Consider the following 20,028-nt stretch of genomic DNA (forward strand, 5'->3'; position numbering starts at 1 on the left):
CTATTTATATACATATATATCATATCATAGATTCAGCATTCACTCAAGAACCATGACCTAATATATTCTAAGTATGGTGGGTACTCAGTGTTCTTGAAAGACTACATCAATTCATTATTAGCATTATTCATATAAGTATATATACTTCCTGAATGTTACTGAAACAAATGTGATCTTTTATTATATCCACTCCATATTATGGTGCTGAATTTTGTGACACAACACTGTGATACAGTTGAATCAACAAATAAATGTGGATTTGATTGCTGACCCCAGTGCCTATAGTTGTATGACTTAGCTCTTCCTGAGACTCTGTATATGGAATTCGTAGGATGATGCCCATTTCATGCAGATTTAAATGACATATAATAGATAAAAAGCCTGGCGTGGTACCTTTCCCATCATAAGTACTCAACAAGTGTTAGTTCCTTCCCTTATATTGTTCATTGTTAAAATGTTGAGTTAGAAAACCCAGCTATAAAAAAGAATTAAGAATTACCAGTTGCATCTTAAAAAAAAATCCTAAAATGTTAATGCTAGAGAAGTTATTAGAGACTGTTTCCTAGAGAATTCATACAGAGTTCATTGTAGAGTGAGACAAGGAGAAAACAAAAAACAAGACTAGGTCATTAACTTCTTTTCAACAACTTTTTACCAAACTTAAATTATGTAATAAGGTTAAAGAGTGAAAAGGTGAGTCCCTGCCCTCATCAGCTGTAGTATGTTGTATAGTGGAGAAACATGGATAAATAAGCACTTCTAATACTGTGATAAATTCAGTATAGAGATAAGTACACTATGTTTGCACAGGTCTGGAGACTAGGCACTGAACCTGGGCTGCAGATTCCAGCATGTCTGGGAAATGAGAGGCTGGAGCTGGAGATGGAAGGGTGAATAGGAACACTTGCTGGAGTTATGAGCAAAGGATAGCTGCGCAGGAGAAACTGCACGAGCCACCTGCACATGGTAAAAGAGAATGAGGTTTGTGGAAATAGCTGAAGGTGACAAGAGAGAGGAGCCAGAAAAAGTAATTTTAGGAGCTATCCATGCCGGTCCAGTGGTGAAGAATCTACCTGCCAATGAAGAGGACAGGTTTGACCCCTGCTCTGGGAAGATTCCACACGCCGCGGAACAGCTAAGCCTACACACCGCAACTCCTGAGCCCGCACGCCCTAGGCAGCGCTCCGCAGCACGAGTGTGTGCGTCAGTCGTCCTGACGCTTCCTGAGCCCGCGTGTCCTAGGCAGCGCTCCACAGCTAGAGTGTGTGCGTCAGTCATCAGTCGTCCTGACTCTGCGACCCTGTGGACTAGAGCCCATCAGACTGTTCTGTCCATGGGATTCTCCAGGCAAGAACACTAGACTGTGTTGCCACCCGCTTCTCCAAGGGATCTTCCCGACCCAGGGATCGAACACATTGCAGAGAGACTTTACCGTGTCAGCCACCTGGGAAGCCCTGGGTGCACCGCAACCAGAGAGTCCCCCTAACAACCCCCGCTCTGACCCCTGTCACTCACGGCAACTAGAGAAAGCCCACCCACACGCAGCAATGAAGACTCAGCACCACCAAAAATAAATAAAATTTTTTTAAAAAAGTAATCTTAACTATTATAAGTGGGTTGGAGCATGTATACTTTAGAATCTGTCTCAAAGAAGACTGAACAAACGACTGAAAACTCTTCGTTGGATTATTCTAAGGACCATTAGAGAAAGAAGCTTGGATTAAAGAGGACTGCGCTGTGAATGGGACGTGAGCAACTAAACACCGTGAGGAAAGGAAATAACAAGAACTTTTCAGTGCTTTATTAAGAGAGAGCTCACACATGATACAGTTCACCCACTTGAAGTGTACACTAGTTTTAGTTTATTCCCAGAGTTGTACAGGCATTACTACAATCTAATTTTACCTTTTGTCATTACCCACAAAGAGACCCCGTATCCATTGCCAGTCACTCTGAAGGAGTTTTTTTTTTTTTTAATGGGTAGGTAATTTATGATGTTTCTCTGTTAATTGGAAAGCTCCAAAGAGAAGCATGTGTCCTAGGAGTATGTAATAGGCCACTAAGCTCTATGAGAAAAAGGAAAAAAAACAAAATCCAGAGCACAGATAGATAAGCCCTGGAGAGCAGGAAAGAATACAGTCTTGTGTCGCGGGAGTGGAAGGTCAGCCTGGGGCTGGTTTAAGTAACTGTCCATGAGTGAGGTGGGGAGGCAGCCGCCTCTATGAGAGTTTGTACCAAGAGTGAGGTAACATTTGTGGAGATACCTTATATAGCGATAGGTGCTTAACTGATACTCAGTAATATGTAAACTGTTATTTCCTTTCCATGTTGTTTTTCTCTGTTCTCAATAGCAGGAGAACAGATGTAGAAAAAAGTTGACTAGAGAAGGTATGTGTGTGTGTAATTATACATGTGGAGAGAGAGAGATGGGGGTTTGGCCATAGGAGGATGGTAGAATATATACAAAAAAGAAATGAGAGTGGAAGGGTGGTCAATGAAATTGTTAAAGGGATATTGTTGAAATGGTGGCTCTAGGCTGGTTTGGATAAGTAAGAAAAAGGGCTGATAAATTGGAAGAGTTTAATCTTTCATTAATTAGTCATTTATTCATCAAATACACATTTTGTTCAAGATCCTAAAAATACAGTGATGAGCAAGAAAGTCAGTCAAAGCCCTTTCCCTCATGGAGCTTGATACACAGAGAATAAACAGTAAAAACTAAGTTCAGCTAGTAATAAGTGCTATGAAGGAAAAAGGCTGCGCAGCAGAATACAGAGTGATGTGGAAGTGGGACAGTCTTTCAGAAAGGTTGTTCACAAGCTGCCTCTCTCTTCATAAAGCTTTTCCTCCTGCACTTTGAGAATAACGTGCATTTGTGCACAGAACCCAGGGAGGTAGCTCCCACTGCTCCATCTGCAGCCAGCCTTGTGCCTGCAACCCCGTGCCAGGACAGCTTCCAAGTCTTCAGGTCCTGCTAGTTGTAAAGCTTCCACTACCGCCATCTTCTGATTTGCTCTCCACCCCATCTCCAGACTGTCCCATCTTTCCTTCAGAATCTCGTTCTTCTAAGAGGCTTTAACATCGCTGCTGCTGCTGCTGCTCCTGCTCCTGCTCCTGCTCCTGCTGCTGCTGCTAAGTCGCTTCAGTCGTGTCCAACTCTGTGCGACCCCATAGACGGCAGCCCACCAGGCTCCCCTGTCTCTGAGATTCTCCAGGCAAGAGCACTGGAGTGGGTTGCCATTTCCTTCTCCAATACATAAAAGTGAAAGTGAAGTCGCTCAGTCCTGCCTGACTCTTCGTGACCCCATGGACTGCAGCCCACCAGGCTCCTCCGTCCATGGGATTTTCCAGGCAAGAGTACTGGAGTGGGGTGCCGTTGCCTTCTCTAGTATTAGGAAATCTGTGCATACACTTGGCTTATACTAAGACATTATCCCTGCAAAATCACGGTAACGGTATCAGGATGGATTTGGCCTCCCTCGTCTTTAAAGCAGACCAGACTAGACATTTCTGTTCAGTACCTGTCGTTTTGCTTATTTCTGTTCACTACTGTCTACTTAGTTTTCTTCTGGAAGACTTATCTGTCCACACAGTTATACATGGAGGCAAGCTGTCTACAAACAAGTCATGTATGCACCTATTACTTGGGAAAAGCTCCATTCCTCAAGAGAAAGTTTTATTCTAGAATGAATGGTTAATACATATGGTGTAGTAAGTGATCATAAAAATAATCTCTCTATAAAAAAAGCACTAAACGATAGAAATAATAACCATAAGAGGAGGAAAAGTAATCAGAGAAACAGCCTGCAGCACATTACACTTTTATGTTGTTTTTAATTTTTAGAAAACAGCTGGGTTATCAATATACAGCTCTGTCTGTATTTGCATATGTCACACACCAGAAAGAATTATTTTCTCAGGCAAATATGCTTTTTTCTCCCCAAATATCTGTGACCTCCAACTAAAGGATTTGTTCTTATCTTGAACACTTTATTCTAACTGACTTATTTCTTTATTTTTATACCTTTTTCTCTACTGTCACCACTTTTAATATACTCTATTTCTTGTCTGTGGGGCTTCCCTGGTGGCTCAGATGGTAAAGAATCCTGCCACTGCAGCAGACACAGTAGACGTGGGTTCGATCCCTGTGTCGGGAAGATCCCCTGGCAGAGGAAATGGCAACCTAGTCCAGTGTTCTTGCCTGGAGGAATCCCATGGACAGAGGAGCCTGGCAGGCTACAGTCCATAGGGTTGCAAAGAGTTGAACATGACTGAATGACTAACACACACATTTCTTGTCTGTACAGACAAAGTACAAATAAATAAAGATTTGTTATATTCTGATGATTAATTTTTTTGACTATGGTTTAATTCATTCACCTTTCTTCCTTCTACCAGCATTTCAAAAAAACTAAAAAACAGGGAAAGAAGTAATTTAAAAAGAAGGAAAATTTAAGATAATTGAATTCAGAGTCAGATATGAATAAGAATAAATATTTTTCTTAAGGAAAAAACCTTCCAAAATCCAAATTCACAAAATAAATTCATGATGAGTTGAATATTAAGTTTACAAAATAATTTTTATTTTCCCAAAAAAATGGAAACTAATTTCCTTAAATTATTTCTTTAATATATTTAGAATATAATTGTATTTAGGGGCATGATTTCTAGAATTTTGTATCCTTTCTTATATCCAGAATTTTCCTATCATTTATCATACAGATGGTATTTGCTCTATCCAAAAGTTGAGAGCTCAGTTAGCAACTCCTTAGTGTAAGACAATTCATTGCTGGAGTTTCATTAGGTCAGAAATAAGCATTTAGAAGTTGCATGGACAGTGATGTGCTCTGAGTGAGGCGTTTCCACTACATGTTGGAGCACAGAGGAGAAGCAGCCAGCCCAGAAAGGGGCAGTACTAACCCGCCTGAGCATAGTCCTTAAGGAATGAGGGGTAGGCGCCGCGGTAGGAAGGGCAGGGGAGCACAAAGCAGAGAGTGCAACGTGTGGGGAGAGGTCGGGGTGGCAGGGGCATGAGCAGTTGATGACGAAGAGTGGTTCGGTAGATGGTGTCTCCAAAACACATTTGGAAACCATTTATGTCTGTGTGTCATGCCTTTGTCCAAGCCGCCATCATCAGCTCTCCCCTGACTGGCCTGGTCACCCTTTTCTACGCTTAACTACCTGCAGTCCACTTTCCACAGAGCTGCCAACGTGACATTTTGAAAGTGTAAATCAGACTGTGTCCCTCTACTTAAGCTCTCCTGTTTCACATTAAACGCAGACGAGAGCTCTGCTCGGTCCGCAGGGTCTGGCCCCCGCCCTCCTGTCTCATCTCACGCCCTGCCGTCCTCACCCTCGTTTGCCTGTGCTGTGACACCGACCTTCCTTCTGTTCCTGACCTTGTCGTTCGGGCCTCAACTTGAAGGTCGTCTCTGCAGCAAAGGCTTGGCTTCACGCATCCACACCTGGTGTCATTTTGTTATTAATTGTAGCTTAATTTAAAGCTGAAGACCAATACATGTGACACAGATTCTTTGAAATCTTTTGGAGACTTAAGTCACCTCGGTCTTTGTAAATGTTCTGTGTGTGCCTGAGAAAGGATGGGTGCTCTGCAGTTTTTAGCTGTAGAGGCCACTTTCCTATAGACAGTAATAAGTAAAGACCAGTGAAGAATGTGATTAGTGAGTATTATTTTTTATTAATATTAGTGATTGTTCTGTGGTATATTTGACCCTACAATAAAGAGTTTCATACTACTTGCTTTCTCAGTTGGTATGCTCTCTTTTTGTATGTTTCCTGTTTCTACTTTAAAACTATCAGCTCTCACTTCTTCTTCCTGTGTCAATGTGTCTGTCTTTTGGACACCTGCCGTCCTACTCTGCAATTAGCTATTTCTTAAACGTGATGGCCTGAGAAACCGAATGACCAGGATACAACTAAATTTAAGGTAAATAAATAGGTTTTGATTACTTCCTCAGAGACAAAGTATGAACTAGAGTAACGAAAACACTGTGCTGTAGTTTTAAGGTTCAGTGAAACAGAATAGAGCTTTCAGAAATGTGTGTGTGTGTGTGTGTGTGTGTGTGTGTTAGTCGTTCGGTCGTGTCCGACTCTTTGCAGCCCCATAGACTGTAGCCTACCAGGCCTCTCTGTCCATGGGATTCTCCAGGAAAGCACACTGGAGTGGGTTACCATTTCCTTCTCCAAAAGGAGCTATAGAAAGAAAGAAAGTGAAGTTGCTTAGTCGTGTCTGACTCTTTGCGACCCCATGGACTGTAGCCTACCAGGCTCCCCCATCCATGGAATTTTCCAGGCAAGAGTACTGGAGTGGGTTGCCATTTCCTTCTCCAGTTTCAGAAGTAGATATGAGAATATATGATAGAGGTGGTATTTTAAAATCACTGGGAAAAGGCTATCTTTTGTAACCTGTTATGTTAAGACAGCTAGCTAATTGTTATAAATTTAGATCCCTGTTTCACACGATAAAGTGAAAGAAATTACAAATGAATTACATGTATTTATTTGGAATAAAGGTTATAGTATAAGTATAAAAAACTGAACTACAGGACATAGAAAATACTGTAGTAAGTAGTTTTATAATCTTGGAATGGAAAAGGCCCTTTCTGTATGTCAGTAACAAAACCAAAGTCATTAAAGAAATTGTTACCTTTGTCTACATAAAAACTGAAGTTTTTGTACATCCAAAAAAAGACAACAGATGACAAAGTTCAGGAATAGATAATTCACAAAAGATGAACTCTGGGCCATAAATGAGTGAAGCCTTGCTAGTAATCAGTGAAATTCAGTTGCATTCAGTAAAATCCAACACATTTTTTACCTGTTAGACTACCTAAGATGAAAAATAACAAAAATTCCTAATTGTTAGAAAACAGATATAGTTGCTCAGGACTTCCCCTGTGGCTCAGCTGGTTAAGAATGCACCTGCAATGCAGGAGACCTGGGTTTGATCCCTGGGATGGGAAGATCCCCTGGAGAAGGGAAAGACGACACACTCCAGTATTTGGCCTGGAAAATTCTATGGACTGTATCATCCATGGGGTCACAAAGAGTTGGACATGACTGAGCGACTTTCATAGTTGCTCATAATAGCAAAAAAGTAACCCCCACAAGAACCACATAAATATCTAACAGTCAGTTCAGTCGCACAGTTGTGTCCGACTCTTTGCGACCCCATGAATCGCAGCACGCCAGGCCTCCTTGTCCATCACCAACTCCCGGAGTTCACCCAAACTCACGTCCATTGAGTCAGTGATGCCATCCAGCCATCTCATCCTCTGTCGCCCCCTTTTCTTCCTGCCCCCAATCCCTACCAGCATCAAAATCTTTTCCAATGAGTCAACTCTTCCCATGAGGTGGCCAAAGTACTAGAGTTTCAGCTTTAGCATCATTCCTTCCAAAGAAATCCCAGGGCTGATCTCCTTCAGAATGGACTGGTTGGATCTCCTTGCAGTCCAAGGGACTCTCAAGAGTCTTCTCCAACACCACAGTTCAAAAGCAGCAATTCTTCGGTGCTCAGCCTTCTTCACAGTCCAACTCTCACATCCATACGTGACCACTGGAAAAACCATAGCGTTGACTAGATGGACCTTTGTTGACAAAGTAATGTCTCTGCTTTTGAATATGCTATCTAGTTGAAACTGATTAAATAAATATAGGTAAATCCATACAGTGAAATGCTACTGTATACATCATTAAAATTATTGGTATATATTTCTATATTTATTGTTATGGAAAAATACCATATTACATACAAAAACAGATCATGTTTTGAAATATAGAAAATACAAATTTTGTGATGTGTATTTATACATTAGGAAATTTCTGATGTTTATATGGTCATCTTAGATGTTTATATGGTCATCTAACCAAAAATAGTTATTTAATCTTTGAGTAGTGAGATCGTGGAATTCTTTTATTTGCTACTTTCTGTATGCCGAAATTTTTCCTCTGGAAAATCAAAAGGAAAAAGCCAAACTCCAGCTCTTTCACTCTTGTGAGGGGAAAAAGTATCTGCTTGAAAATTCAAGCAAGTAATGCAGGTTAACATGAAGATAAGAATATTGACTTTGGTTTTGACTTTTTGGAGTTCTTTTGTGATTACTTTCTGGGACTGGCCATTTTTAATGTTGGTAGGATAGTGACTTTAAATATAATGATCTTTGTGTAACTTCAGTAAAGATGAAGGAGGTTACAATTTCTTCACTTACCTCTCTCAGAAATTAGAGTACCTGTAATCAGTTTTTTAACTCGCTGAACTAGGATTGCTTTTCATACATTTTGGAAACAAATTCCCTCATTTTTTCCAGCATATTTGAGGAGGACCACAAAAGATCACTTCTACTCTTTTGGAAAATATCTTTGGTATATCACTGTTAATTGTAGTTCTTATCATAATTTTCTAAAAGCAGGAAGGCTTTTGACTCAGGACTCACAAAATCTTGATTTCTGGGTTCACTACTAAATTGTGTATGTGTGGTGTTTGTATGGTTTGTATATAATTAAATGGTATATAAAGGGATTTTACAACTTATTTATCTAAAAATGTGCCAGAACCCTGAGAATTCAAATACCATGAAAGTATAAAGTTAAAGCATAGAAAATCTCCAGCTGTAAGATTAGACTGTGTTAACCAATGCCAGAGTCGCATGCTAAAGTCAGCTATCGTGGTTTCTATATGATAATCTTTGATATATAGAGAGAAAAGCCTCTGCTACCGAATTCAGTGCCTTTTACTCATGTTTGAAACTTCACCATTAGAGATGATTTATTTAATTACAGACCTAGTTTTTGAAACAACTTTTTCTAGTCATTCAGCTCCCTGTGTGTAGGACTTGATAGTAGATTTTGACAAAAGGAAAAGTACAGACACAGCATAGGGTTCGAGCACCCAGCGTTCAGGGAGTGCAGGGACAGAATCCAGGGTGCACCGGAGCTAGGAAGCAGAGGTGGGGGTTCAAAGACCAAAAGGTAGGCTGCAGGTAGATGCTGCTTAGGACAGCGGTAATGGAAACAGCATCTACCGTCTGTGCTTTTCCTTCTCTCACCTTACTGTAAATACCCACCACATTTGCTCTGGAAGCATCGTTTTCTCCTTTACTTTTCAAGCAAATGCAGTGTTATTCTATGTTTATGTGAGTTCAGAAATTAAAGTTATTCATTCCTTCTGAAAATGGAACTCAGCTTTATTTATAAAGATGGGTAGAGAAGAGGAAAAGGACAGACGTGGTCTTGCTTGATTTAAGGAATTACATACAGTGAGTCTCATAATATGAAAGTTAAAACCTGAAAAATTTCCCCTCAGTTGTGTTTAGTGTCAGTGGTTGATTTTCCCTCTTCCAAATGCTGTTGTAGTAACACATAATCACTCTGAGAAGATCTGTTTTCCAAAAGCAGCAGCAGCAGTGTTTAAGTTTACATGACCCCAGTCTCATGACAGCAGTAGCAAATCAGATATCTTATCCAAGGAAAAGCATTTTTGGCTTAGAATTCAATCATTTTCATGGTGGGAGTCAACAGCTTACTTCAGCTCTAACACTACTGCAGAACATTCGCTGCAGTGAATCTTTCAGAAAGCATAAACACAATTGGTATTTATAGCATTGTTAACATTTGCTAAATAGTTAGGGGAATGGTCTGTAAGCCTGTTTGAAGCAGGTGGGGGAGCAGGAATCTTTGTTGTGACTGCCGTGAGATTTAAGAGTAGGACATTAGTACAACAGGGTTACAATGGTTGTAGCAAGAGAATAAAGTGGAAATGCTGAATACAGTAAGTTAAGATTTCACACAGCCGCAATTCAGAGTGTTACAAAAATAATCCTGACGCATCTCTGGCCAGAAGTGTGTTACACAGATGGCATATTTGACGCAGTGCAGGGCAGGAACTGTACGGTGAAAAGCCAAATAAACAGTAGGGATTAGTCAAGTTTTAATTGAAAACCTACATAAAACCTTGAAATTATGCCAAACTTTCTGGTATATTAAAATCACAATCAAAGTTTCCCTTACGTAAACATTAAAATTGTCAATAAAGTGAATCTTCATATTTTGCTAGCTATTATGCCTCTTGCAGACTTATAAGTAGGTATAGCTAAATTTATACACCCAAGGACATGAAGCAGAGTGTTCATATTTTTACGAGTTTTTTCTCTATCAGCTGCCCAGGGAATCCTGAGCCTCTCTATTATGCTGATGACTTCTGTCATAACCCTCTGCTCTCTAGGCACCATCTTTATTTTAAATTGAAAGTGTGAAAGTACTCTCAAATCAAGTGACTGAATTTTTTTTCAAAATATTAAACTAGATTCAAGCTTCTAGAATAGTTAAGTCAAATTACCTAGATTTGAAAAATCTCTGTAAGACTATTTGCAACTGTAACTGATTGCTGACTGTTAGAATAGCATAGTCATATTTCACATTTCAGAATAGCAATGTTGCTTTCTTTTGTTTCTACAAAGATGAGGAAGTTTACTTAGAATCACTATGTTTAGTTAATGTTATTGGTGCAAAGGAAGAACTGAGATTCTGTGAATACAGTATTCAGGAAACACTTCAGTGCAAAATTTTTCAGTGTTGCATATGGCCTAACACTGTTGTAACAGTAGATGTATTGCCATCCCTCTGTCTCTGCCAGCTGTGTTATGTGTGGGTGTGTTGTTTTTCAGCCTTAAGTTTCTTGAAGTCAAAGATTCCTCATTCTGCCTCATTTCAGTGTTTGTGCATGGTGGATACTCACAAATATGATTGAGAAAATAGATGAAATGATTCTTAACAAATGAATGACCAAATGACTGTTTCCATGACATAGTTTAAACAGACTTATCTAGTTTTAAGAAATAATTTAACCTTCTGAATGCAACTATCCTGCTTTTTTTTTTTTCCTTTGAGAACTTTTACTGTGTTTTCACTGTTTGCCTCTTAGTATTGGCAACCTCTTTGAAGCAACATTCCACTTATTTTTCTAGGCAGGCGGCTTTATCTACTCGTTTCCAGTAGCTAGAGATGGAGGTGTTTTGAATGAGCACATCAATGCTCTAGACAGAGATACTGTTTGAAATTATCCATGAGCACAGTACCGCTGAACATTATTGAGTGACATTTGTTTCTGTTGGTTGTGTCTGCTCTGACTAGCTGGTTTCTTTCAGATTGGCAGCTGGAATTATGCTGCAGTGGATGGACAGCTCCGAGAAGCAGAGATTGTAGTGAGGCTGCGCTGGGTCTCAGTGTAATGTGCCCGGAATGTATGGGCTTAGTTCAAGGCTGTGATGGGAAACCTGGGCATATTTTCACAATTTATAATTACTTTATATATGACGTAAACATAAAGTTTAAGTGGTGACTTCCATAATATTATTGAGTAGATAAATAAGTAAAACTACTTTTTCTAATTTTCCCTCTCCCCTGGTTTCTTGTCACGGCTTTCTTTCTTTCTTTTTTTTTTTTTTTAAGAGGTTTGCTTTATTTAGCTAGCTATTCTCTCTTTGCTCTTTATGTATATTATATGCCATCATGATATGTATATGTCTCCAAATACCAAATGTAAGTAAAACATAGTTTGTTTACAAAATGTATGCTGCATACCTTTCTAAATATTTAGTTAGCAGTAAATGATGGTAAAATATTGCTAAAACTAATGGCTCCTTGAAACCAGATAGAAATAATTTAGGAAATAACCTCAAAATAACAAAATTAACTTTGTAGTAAGGTCTGTTGGTTTCACAGTGTTTGACCAATTTATCAACTGGAGTTGTTCTAAGATGGTTAAGAAATACTTCTGGTTACTATATCAATGGAAAAATTAAACATCATAAAGCTATGTTTTGTATTTTCAATTTTTCCTTAGATTTTTTAGTTTTAGATTTTTTTAAAAAAGAAATGTTTTTGTTACTCTTTATTTTAAAAGTAATACTTGCTTTGTTTAAGATACCAACTAGAATAAAGGTGAAGAAGGTATTCATTTCTATTCTGCCAATCTTTTCATCCTCCCTCCACCAGAGATGATAACTGGTAGGTTTATGTACCTTTCCAGATTTTATACATGTGTATTTATGTATGTACTCACATGGCATTTACTCATTTAACATATATAAGGGTGTTGTTATAGTTTATTTTTACAGTTAATTTTTTTATTAAATGAGATAATGCACTATATTCTTTGCTGATTTGGAATTGTTTTAATCAATACACTATAGGCTAGTTTCCATATCACATATATTCAGTTCAGCTCATTCATTTTAACGACTGTATAGTAGTCCATTAACGTAGTTTTCTCCCCTAGTTTTTACATAATAATAAAAAAGTTTCTCAAAATTAAAAATAGTTTCAGTCTTTCAAGCCCATGTTCACATAGAATGACTTCTGTTCAGTTAGCATATTTACTCACTATGTCCATCTTTTGTGTGGGTTACTTCGCATAATTTGTTGATTAAATATTGCCTGGTGTTTATTTTGACCATAAATCTAATTGGCTTTTAAAAATTCCAATTGATAGTAGTATATCCATGAAACTTTTTTCCCTGATAGGTTATCTTTTACCTTATGCTGTACCTTAAGTTTGAATTCTATATTTCCTATTTCCAGAGAACTTGAATATTTACATTTCTAGCTTAAAAGATTCCTTTTAAATAAATTGAGTTAGGTTCATTATGCTTTTTAATTTGTACATGTATTGTTCTGGCTTTTAAAAAGTAATTCTGTATTTCATTTCTTATAGTAAGAGGGAACTTGGTTTCTCAATGTTTCTAAATGTTGCTTTGCCTTTTTTTAACCAGCTAGAGGTATTATGCGAACAGGTGTAACAGGTATAGGTTTATAAAGATAAACCTATCTTTATATTAGGTATAAAGATAATTTTCTCTTTTTATTTTTTTTTAATTTTTATTATTATTTTTTTTTTAGTTAATTTTCTCTTTTAGATTCTTCACCATTTTAATCAAGTATATCTACTTGTCGTGGATTCTCTTTCGGCCTTAGTAGTTAATATTACCAGGATTTTTGTCCTTTAGGAATTAAATACTAACTTCAACATATAATGATTAGTATACTTTTTTAACTTGCTGATATCCAGCATATTTTAACAATGGCCTCAGTAGGCACTGAGGCTGGTTAACTGGAAAGTTAGTCAGTAAATTTTGAGTGGAAACTGGTCAAATATCCAGTAAGTTTTTCTCCAGTTTAATTCAACTGTGTGAAGGGTAAGGGGAAAAAGAGGCTCAAGTGATATTATGTAACAGGAGAAATCACTAAATGTCCTATTGTGACTCTTTTGAAAATTGAATTAATTCTGAAATCCAAACTATGAAGTCTTATTTGGATTTGTAAATATCTTTTGGTGAGTTACTCTACAATCTTAAGATAGCCTTCTAGAACTTAATTTTGGTAATGTCAAAATTTTAGTATACTAATAATGGCTTGTTACTTTTTATTAAATGATTTTTCCAATTTCCCTATCCCAATTTTATAGTGCTTTTAGATGTAAATATATAGGGGATAAAATGCAATTTCAGAGTTGTGTGCTTAAGAAAAGCAGAGTACATATGTGTTTACCTTAATTGCATCCATATGTTTAAGTTATTTCTCCCCCAAACCCATCTTAAAATAAAGTTTTACAGCTTTACTGTTGGTTACTAAGTGTTGTACTGAGTTAACTTGTTTCCTATGTTAAATTAAAAAGACCACTTCAGAGAGTCTAAAATATTCATTCTTAAGTTGAAGCCTTACATTGTCACTAAGCCAGTCTACTTTCTTTTCCTTTTCTTTTGTTTCTCTCATTCTTTCATTTTATCTAGTGTGTGTACCTATATTCCCTCTACATATTAATATAATGTCCCTTTCTCTCAGTATAGCCATAAAATCTTGCAAGTATGCAGTGGTTGGCACAGAAAACAATAGAATACACAGCTTGTTGAAAATCTTTTCATAATATTTCCATTTGGAAATCCATTAATAAATTCTCTAGGTAATATTTGAGATGCTGTTTATAAAATTAAGTATGTGGTTTTACTGGAAAGTCTTGAAGTATTTGCATAGTCTTTTTTATTACTGTGTATTTCAACATCTGGAATGCTGCCTGCTGGATTCAGCTTTATTATAGAAAATAGTAACAGGCTATTTACAGAAATAATTGGGAATTGATGAATAAGAATGAAGTAAACTTTCTAGTAGAAATGTTTAGTAGAATGTTTTTTTCAGTGCTAGGCTGCTCTGTGATAGTGTTAGGAGGTATCTCTTAGCTGCATCCCTGCTGAATTGTGCTGACTTGGATAACCTTTCATTCATTTAGCATTTCATTCATATTTCTTGAGCACCTACTGTGTGTCAACCCCCAGAAGCACAGCAATACTTGGAAGTCTCTGCTCTTGGTGAGACAGGAATTAGACCAGCAATTTAGTTAAGTAGGTAAGAGTTTTACTTAAGCAGGTAAAGTAAGTAGGGGGTTTGGACACAGTTGCTCCAAGAGCAACAGAGAGGGGGAGCAACTGTCTGGATGAAACCTAGAAAGAGACTTCTCAGGGTGCAGAGATATGTGAGCTCATCTTAACGAATGAGGAGGAGGCAACCACACAGAGAAAGGGGATAGAAAAGAATAGGAAAACAATATATATAAAAGCAGTATGTCATATTACATCATATCTTACAGAGTTTAAGAGGGACAGTGTCAGGATGAGACTGGAAACATAGGCAGGAGAGCCAGATCGCTGTTATTATAGTCTTAATTATAGGTGATTGGAAACATTTAGTAAATGCTTCCTTAACCTCAGCCAGACACCATGCAGCCTTTTATGTATGTTGTACTACTAACATCAGATACAGAGGTGTCAGGAACTGTCCTGTGTTTTATATTATTTCATTTAAACTTTACAACAACCCAATAAATACCCACTATCATTATCACCATTCTTAGACAAGAATACTAGGGCCTAAGTTGCCAGAGTCACTCAGCCAGTATGTGATAAAGCTAATATCTGAACTGCAGCACTCTGATTGCAGCCGTCTGCATACTTAACCTCATGCTATGGGGCCAGCCTATGATAAGGAATTTGGATGGAAGGATTTTAACAAGAGAAGTCACCTTATCAAATTTGCAGCTTTAGCATTGAACATCTCTTTTCAAGTCCACATGTGTTTAACCTTTGTGAACAAAGATGAAGGCTGCTGGCAGATGTTTGTAAATTGGGATTATTTTTTGATATTTTTGTTCTCCATGCAGTTTTGCAGTAAACCTGAAAAAACAAACCGCTTAAAGGCAGGCACACTCTCCTATTTTCCAATAAATCTTTCTAGCACATTGCCTAGGCTGAATCCCCCCTTGGAGTAACCTAAGGCCAAATGTGTTAATAATTATTGAAATTGACTAATGGGTATATGGGGATTCATTATCCTATTTCATAATAAAAATTTAGCATAATAAACAAATTCTAAAAGTTTATCACCTGGGACCAAAACTCTCTAGATGAAATAGAGTTGATTAAAAACAGTTTAGGCATTTGGTAGAGTTCATTAAGCTACCCTATTACCTGTTCATCTTCCTGTTATACCTGTATGTTTCCTGTGATTGCAGACCTCTTGTTATGCATCTGAAATATTCAGGAATAGAATAGAATATCAGGAATAGAAATATTCCTAAATATACAAAGGGCTGGAGTGAAAAGTGAAGAGAGAGCGATAAACAAAATTACTTGAAGGATTTTTTCAAATCACACGTATTCCCCCAGGATTTCTCACTTGACCTTTCAGAATCACTGCTACAGAGAGACCCTGGAGTGTTTTTGTATCCCTCAGGTGTGTTGGGGGCTGAAAGAATGAGGATTACTGCCTTTCAGTTCAGTTCAGTTCAGTTCAGTCACTCAGTCGTGTCCGACTCTTTGTGACCCCATGAACAGCAGCACGCCAGGCCTCCCTGTCCATCACCAACTCCTGGAGTCCACCCAAACCCATGTCCGTTGAGTCAGTGATGCCATCCAACCATCTTGTCTTCTGTCGTCCCCTTCTCCTCCTGCCCTCAATCTTTCCCAGCATCAGGGTCTTTTCCAATGAGTCAGCTCTTTGCATCAGGTGGCGGAGTTTCAGCTTCAACATCAGTCCTTCCAATGAACACCCAGGTCTGCCTTTAGTGATACCTTATAGAACTTTTCTAACGAAGACTCTTTTGTCCTCTTTGTAGCAACAGATAGCAGTCTTTACTTATCACTCCCCATTCTCCCTCTCACCCCCATTTTGTCTCATCAAGAACTGTGCTCCAAACTTCCTGGTATATCCACTGCCGGGAATACAAGTTTCAATCCTTGGTCAGAGGACTAAGATCCCACATGCTGTGTAGCGCAGCCAAAAAAAAAAAAAAAGAATAACGCTCTTCTCTTGAGATTGTTTCTGTCCCAGTATTGGGCGTTCTTGGTACATAAAAGGCACTCAATATGAGGAAGGAAATGGCAACCCACTCTAGTTTTCTTGCCTGGAAAATCTTATGGATAGAGGAGCCTGGTGGGCTATATAGCCCATGAGGTTGCAAGAGTTAGACAAGGCTTAGGAACCAAACCACCATATAACTTTCATATTAAAAGGCTATATAAATAGACAAAATAACTTTTAAAATAGTTACTGGTAGCTTGTCAGTGCTGAAAAGTAATATTTTGTCTTATTCTAGAGCTTCGTGACCTTTTAAATTATACCCACCCCCACAGGCAAATAAAAAGATGTGGCATTTTGGGATGCCACATTGTGTGGCTCTAGAAACTAATAATTTTGTGTGTTATACTAGGAAGAATATAGGTTAAAGTGTATGGTTCATTTCTGGTTCTATTTTGCAGTCCAGTTTTTGTTTTACTTTGATTTCCACTTAAAGTTGGCTTAAAAAAATACCTTATTAGTGTATCTTTATAAATCAGTCATTTGGGGTACAAGACTGATTGATAAAACAGATGTGCAAAATAGAGGATGTTATTTTTAACAGCAACAGCAAAAAAAGTTCAGGTAAACTTCTTTGTTGTGTGAATAGTTTGTACAAGGCATTGTTCTTCCTGCTTGCACACTTCTAAAATACATGATATTCTAGCCTTATGGTTTAGTTGCTTGACAGACCAGTAATATACTACAAACTATCATTACAAGGAAGCCTGAATTAAATGTGTAATTAGCAGCATGAACAAGCTGTAAGATTTGGGAAATCTTAGTGATCCAGATAACCACAATGGTGTGGTCGGTCACCCAGAGGCATACATCCTAGAGTGTGAAGTCAGGTGGGCCTTATGAAGCATTACTGTGAACAAAAAGCTAGTGGAGGTGATGGAATTCTAGATGAGCCATTTAAAATGCTAAAAGATGATGCTATCAAAGTGCTGCATTCAATATGTCAGCACATGGTGGTTCAGTGGGTAAAGTGTCTGCCTACAATGCGGGAGACCCAGGCTCGATCGCTGGGTTGGGAAGATTCCCTGGAGAAAGAAATGGCAACCCACTCTAGTACTCTTGCCTGGAAAATCCCATGGACTGAGAAGCCTGGTAGGCTACAGTCCATGGGATCGCAAAGAGTTGGATACAACTGAGCGACTTTCCTTTCCTTTGGATAACTCAGCAGTGGCCACAGGACTGGAAAAGGTCAGTTTTCATTCCAGTCTCAAAGGAGGGCAATGCCAAAGAATGCTCAAACTACCACGTTCGCATACCAAGGTTATGCTCAAAATCCTTAAGCCAGGCTTCAGCAGTATATGAACCAAGAACTTCCAGATGTATAAGCTAGGTTTCTAAGAAGCAGCAGAACCAGAGATCAAATTGCCAACATTTGTTGGATTACGGAAATAGCAAGGGAGTGCCCGAAAAACATATGCTTCTTTGACTATCTTGAAGTCTTTGTGGGGATCACAGCAAACTGGAAAATTCTTAAAGAGATGAGAATGCCAGACCACCTTCCCTGTCTCCTGAGAAACCTGTGTATGCAGGGCAGGAAGCAGCAGCTAGAACTGCACGTGGAGCACCGGCTGGTTCAAAATTGAGAAAGGACTATGACAAGGCTGTATACTGTCACCTGCTTATTTAGCTTATATGCAGAGTACATCATATGAAATGCTGGGCTGGATGAATCACAAGCCGAAATCAAGATTGCCAGGAGAAATTTCAACAACCTCAGATATGCAGATGACACCACCCTAAAGGCAGAACTTTGGCCACCTCATGCGAAGAGCTGACTCATTGGAAAAGACTCTGATGCTGGGAGGGATTGGGGGCAGGAGGAGAAGGGGACGCCAGAGGATGAGATGGCTGGATGGCATCACCGACTCGATGGATGTGAGTCTGAGTGAACTCTGGGAGTTGGTGATGGACAGGGAGGCCTGGCGTGCTGCGATTCATGGGGTTGCAAAGAGTCAGACACGACTGAGCGACTGAACTGAACTGAATTGAATGGCAGAAAGCGAAGGGGAACTAAAGAGCCTCTTGATGAGGGTGAAAGAGGAGAGTGAAAAAGCTGACTTAAAACTCAACATTCGAAAAACTAAGATCTTGGCATTCAGTCCCATCACTTCATGGCAAATAGAAGGGAAAAAAGTGGAAACAATGACAGATTTTATTTTCTTGGGTTCCAAATCACTGCAGATGGTGATTGCAGCCATGAAATTAAAAACCAGTCACTCCTTAGAAGGAAAACTATGACAGACCTAGACCAAAAAAAAAAAAGGCAGAGACATCACTTTGCCAACAAAAGTCCATATAGTCAAAGCTCTAGTTTTTCCAGTAGTCATGAGTGCTGAAGAATTGATGCTTTCAAACTGGTGTTGTTAGAGAAAACTCTTGAGAGTCCCCTGGACTGTATGAACATCAAGCCAGTCAATCGTGAAGGAAATCAACTCTGAATAGTCATTGGAAGGACTGATGCTGAAGCTCCAATACTTTGGCCACCTGATTTCAACAGCCGACTCACTGGAAAAGATCCTGATGCTGGGAAAGACTGAGGGCCAGAGGAGAAGGTGGCGGCAGAGGATGTGATGGTTAGAGAGCCTCACTGACTCAAGGTGTATGAATTTGAGCAAACTCTGACAGATAGTGAAGGACAGGGAAACCTGGCGTGCTGCAGTCCATGAGGCTGCAAAGGGCTGGACACGACTTAGCAACTGACCACCACCACCACCACCACCAAGGCAGGACCTAGAAGAGCAGGGTTTTCTAGAGAGTGGTATGATTTAGAAAACTGAAGATGCAGGAACTAATCTAGGAGAGACAGTGGCATAAGAGAAAATGTAAGGTAGAAATGGCCGGTTTTGTTTGAAAGAAAACCTGCTTGATTGTACAGAGAGTTGGATGAAGGACTAGCAGTAGGCCTTCATCTTTTTCTTTCTTTTAAAAAATTTATATTTTGAATTAAGTTTAGGCACAGACAAGTTCCAAAATTTCTCTTGTATGTTTCTTCCTAAGCACCCTCCCTCCCCTACCATCACCCTGTTACATAAATTTAGTGAAATGATCAAGACCATGGAAATAATATTTGCTCAGCGTAATTAAGCTACAGACCTTGTGAAGGTCACCACATTCTCTGAGGACTCTCTTTCTGTTTAATGATCTTATGCAGTGACTAAATCACATGTATTTAGTCGACATCTTCTTGGTCCTCTTCTAAATGTAAGAATGAATCAGCCTTCACTTGTCTTTAATAGTCTTGATATTTGTGGAAAGTGGTCACGTATTTTGTTGAATGTCTCTGAATTTGTCTCATATTTTACATGATTCAAATGAAGCTATTTATTTTTTGTCAGGGATACCGTAGAAATCATATAGCATTCTTCTCTGTGCCTCATATGAAGGAGTAAGACTGTATCTTTTAAGAGCTGCCAGTTAATTGAAGATATTTGATCAGGGAATATTCCATAAAGGAGAGTTTGAGAAAGCGCAAGTCTGTGGGAAGAAATTAAATGACAAATAACAGAAGAGACGCTGTTATAATTCTCAGTCCCTGAAATTATAAGAAATTCCTGGATTCAAATAGAAGTGATGAGTATGAGAAACTTATAAAAGAAGTGATTAGGT

At 38.7% G+C, this 20,028-nt stretch overlaps 1 protein-coding gene across 10 annotated transcripts in view; it reads left to right on the forward strand.

The window, feature by feature from the left end:
• LRBA (LPS responsive beige-like anchor protein) overlaps positions 1-20,028 on the forward strand; it is a 749,961-nt gene that overhangs the window by 671,992 nt on the left and 57,941 nt on the right. The window lies entirely within an intron of this gene.

Source organism: Ovis aries, chromosome 17, assembly GCF_016772045.2.
Source record: "Ovis aries strain OAR_USU_Benz2616 breed Rambouillet chromosome 17, ARS-UI_Ramb_v3.0, whole genome shotgun sequence".
In the NCBI taxonomy this organism is placed as follows: domain Eukaryota; kingdom Metazoa; phylum Chordata; class Mammalia; order Artiodactyla; family Bovidae; genus Ovis; species Ovis aries.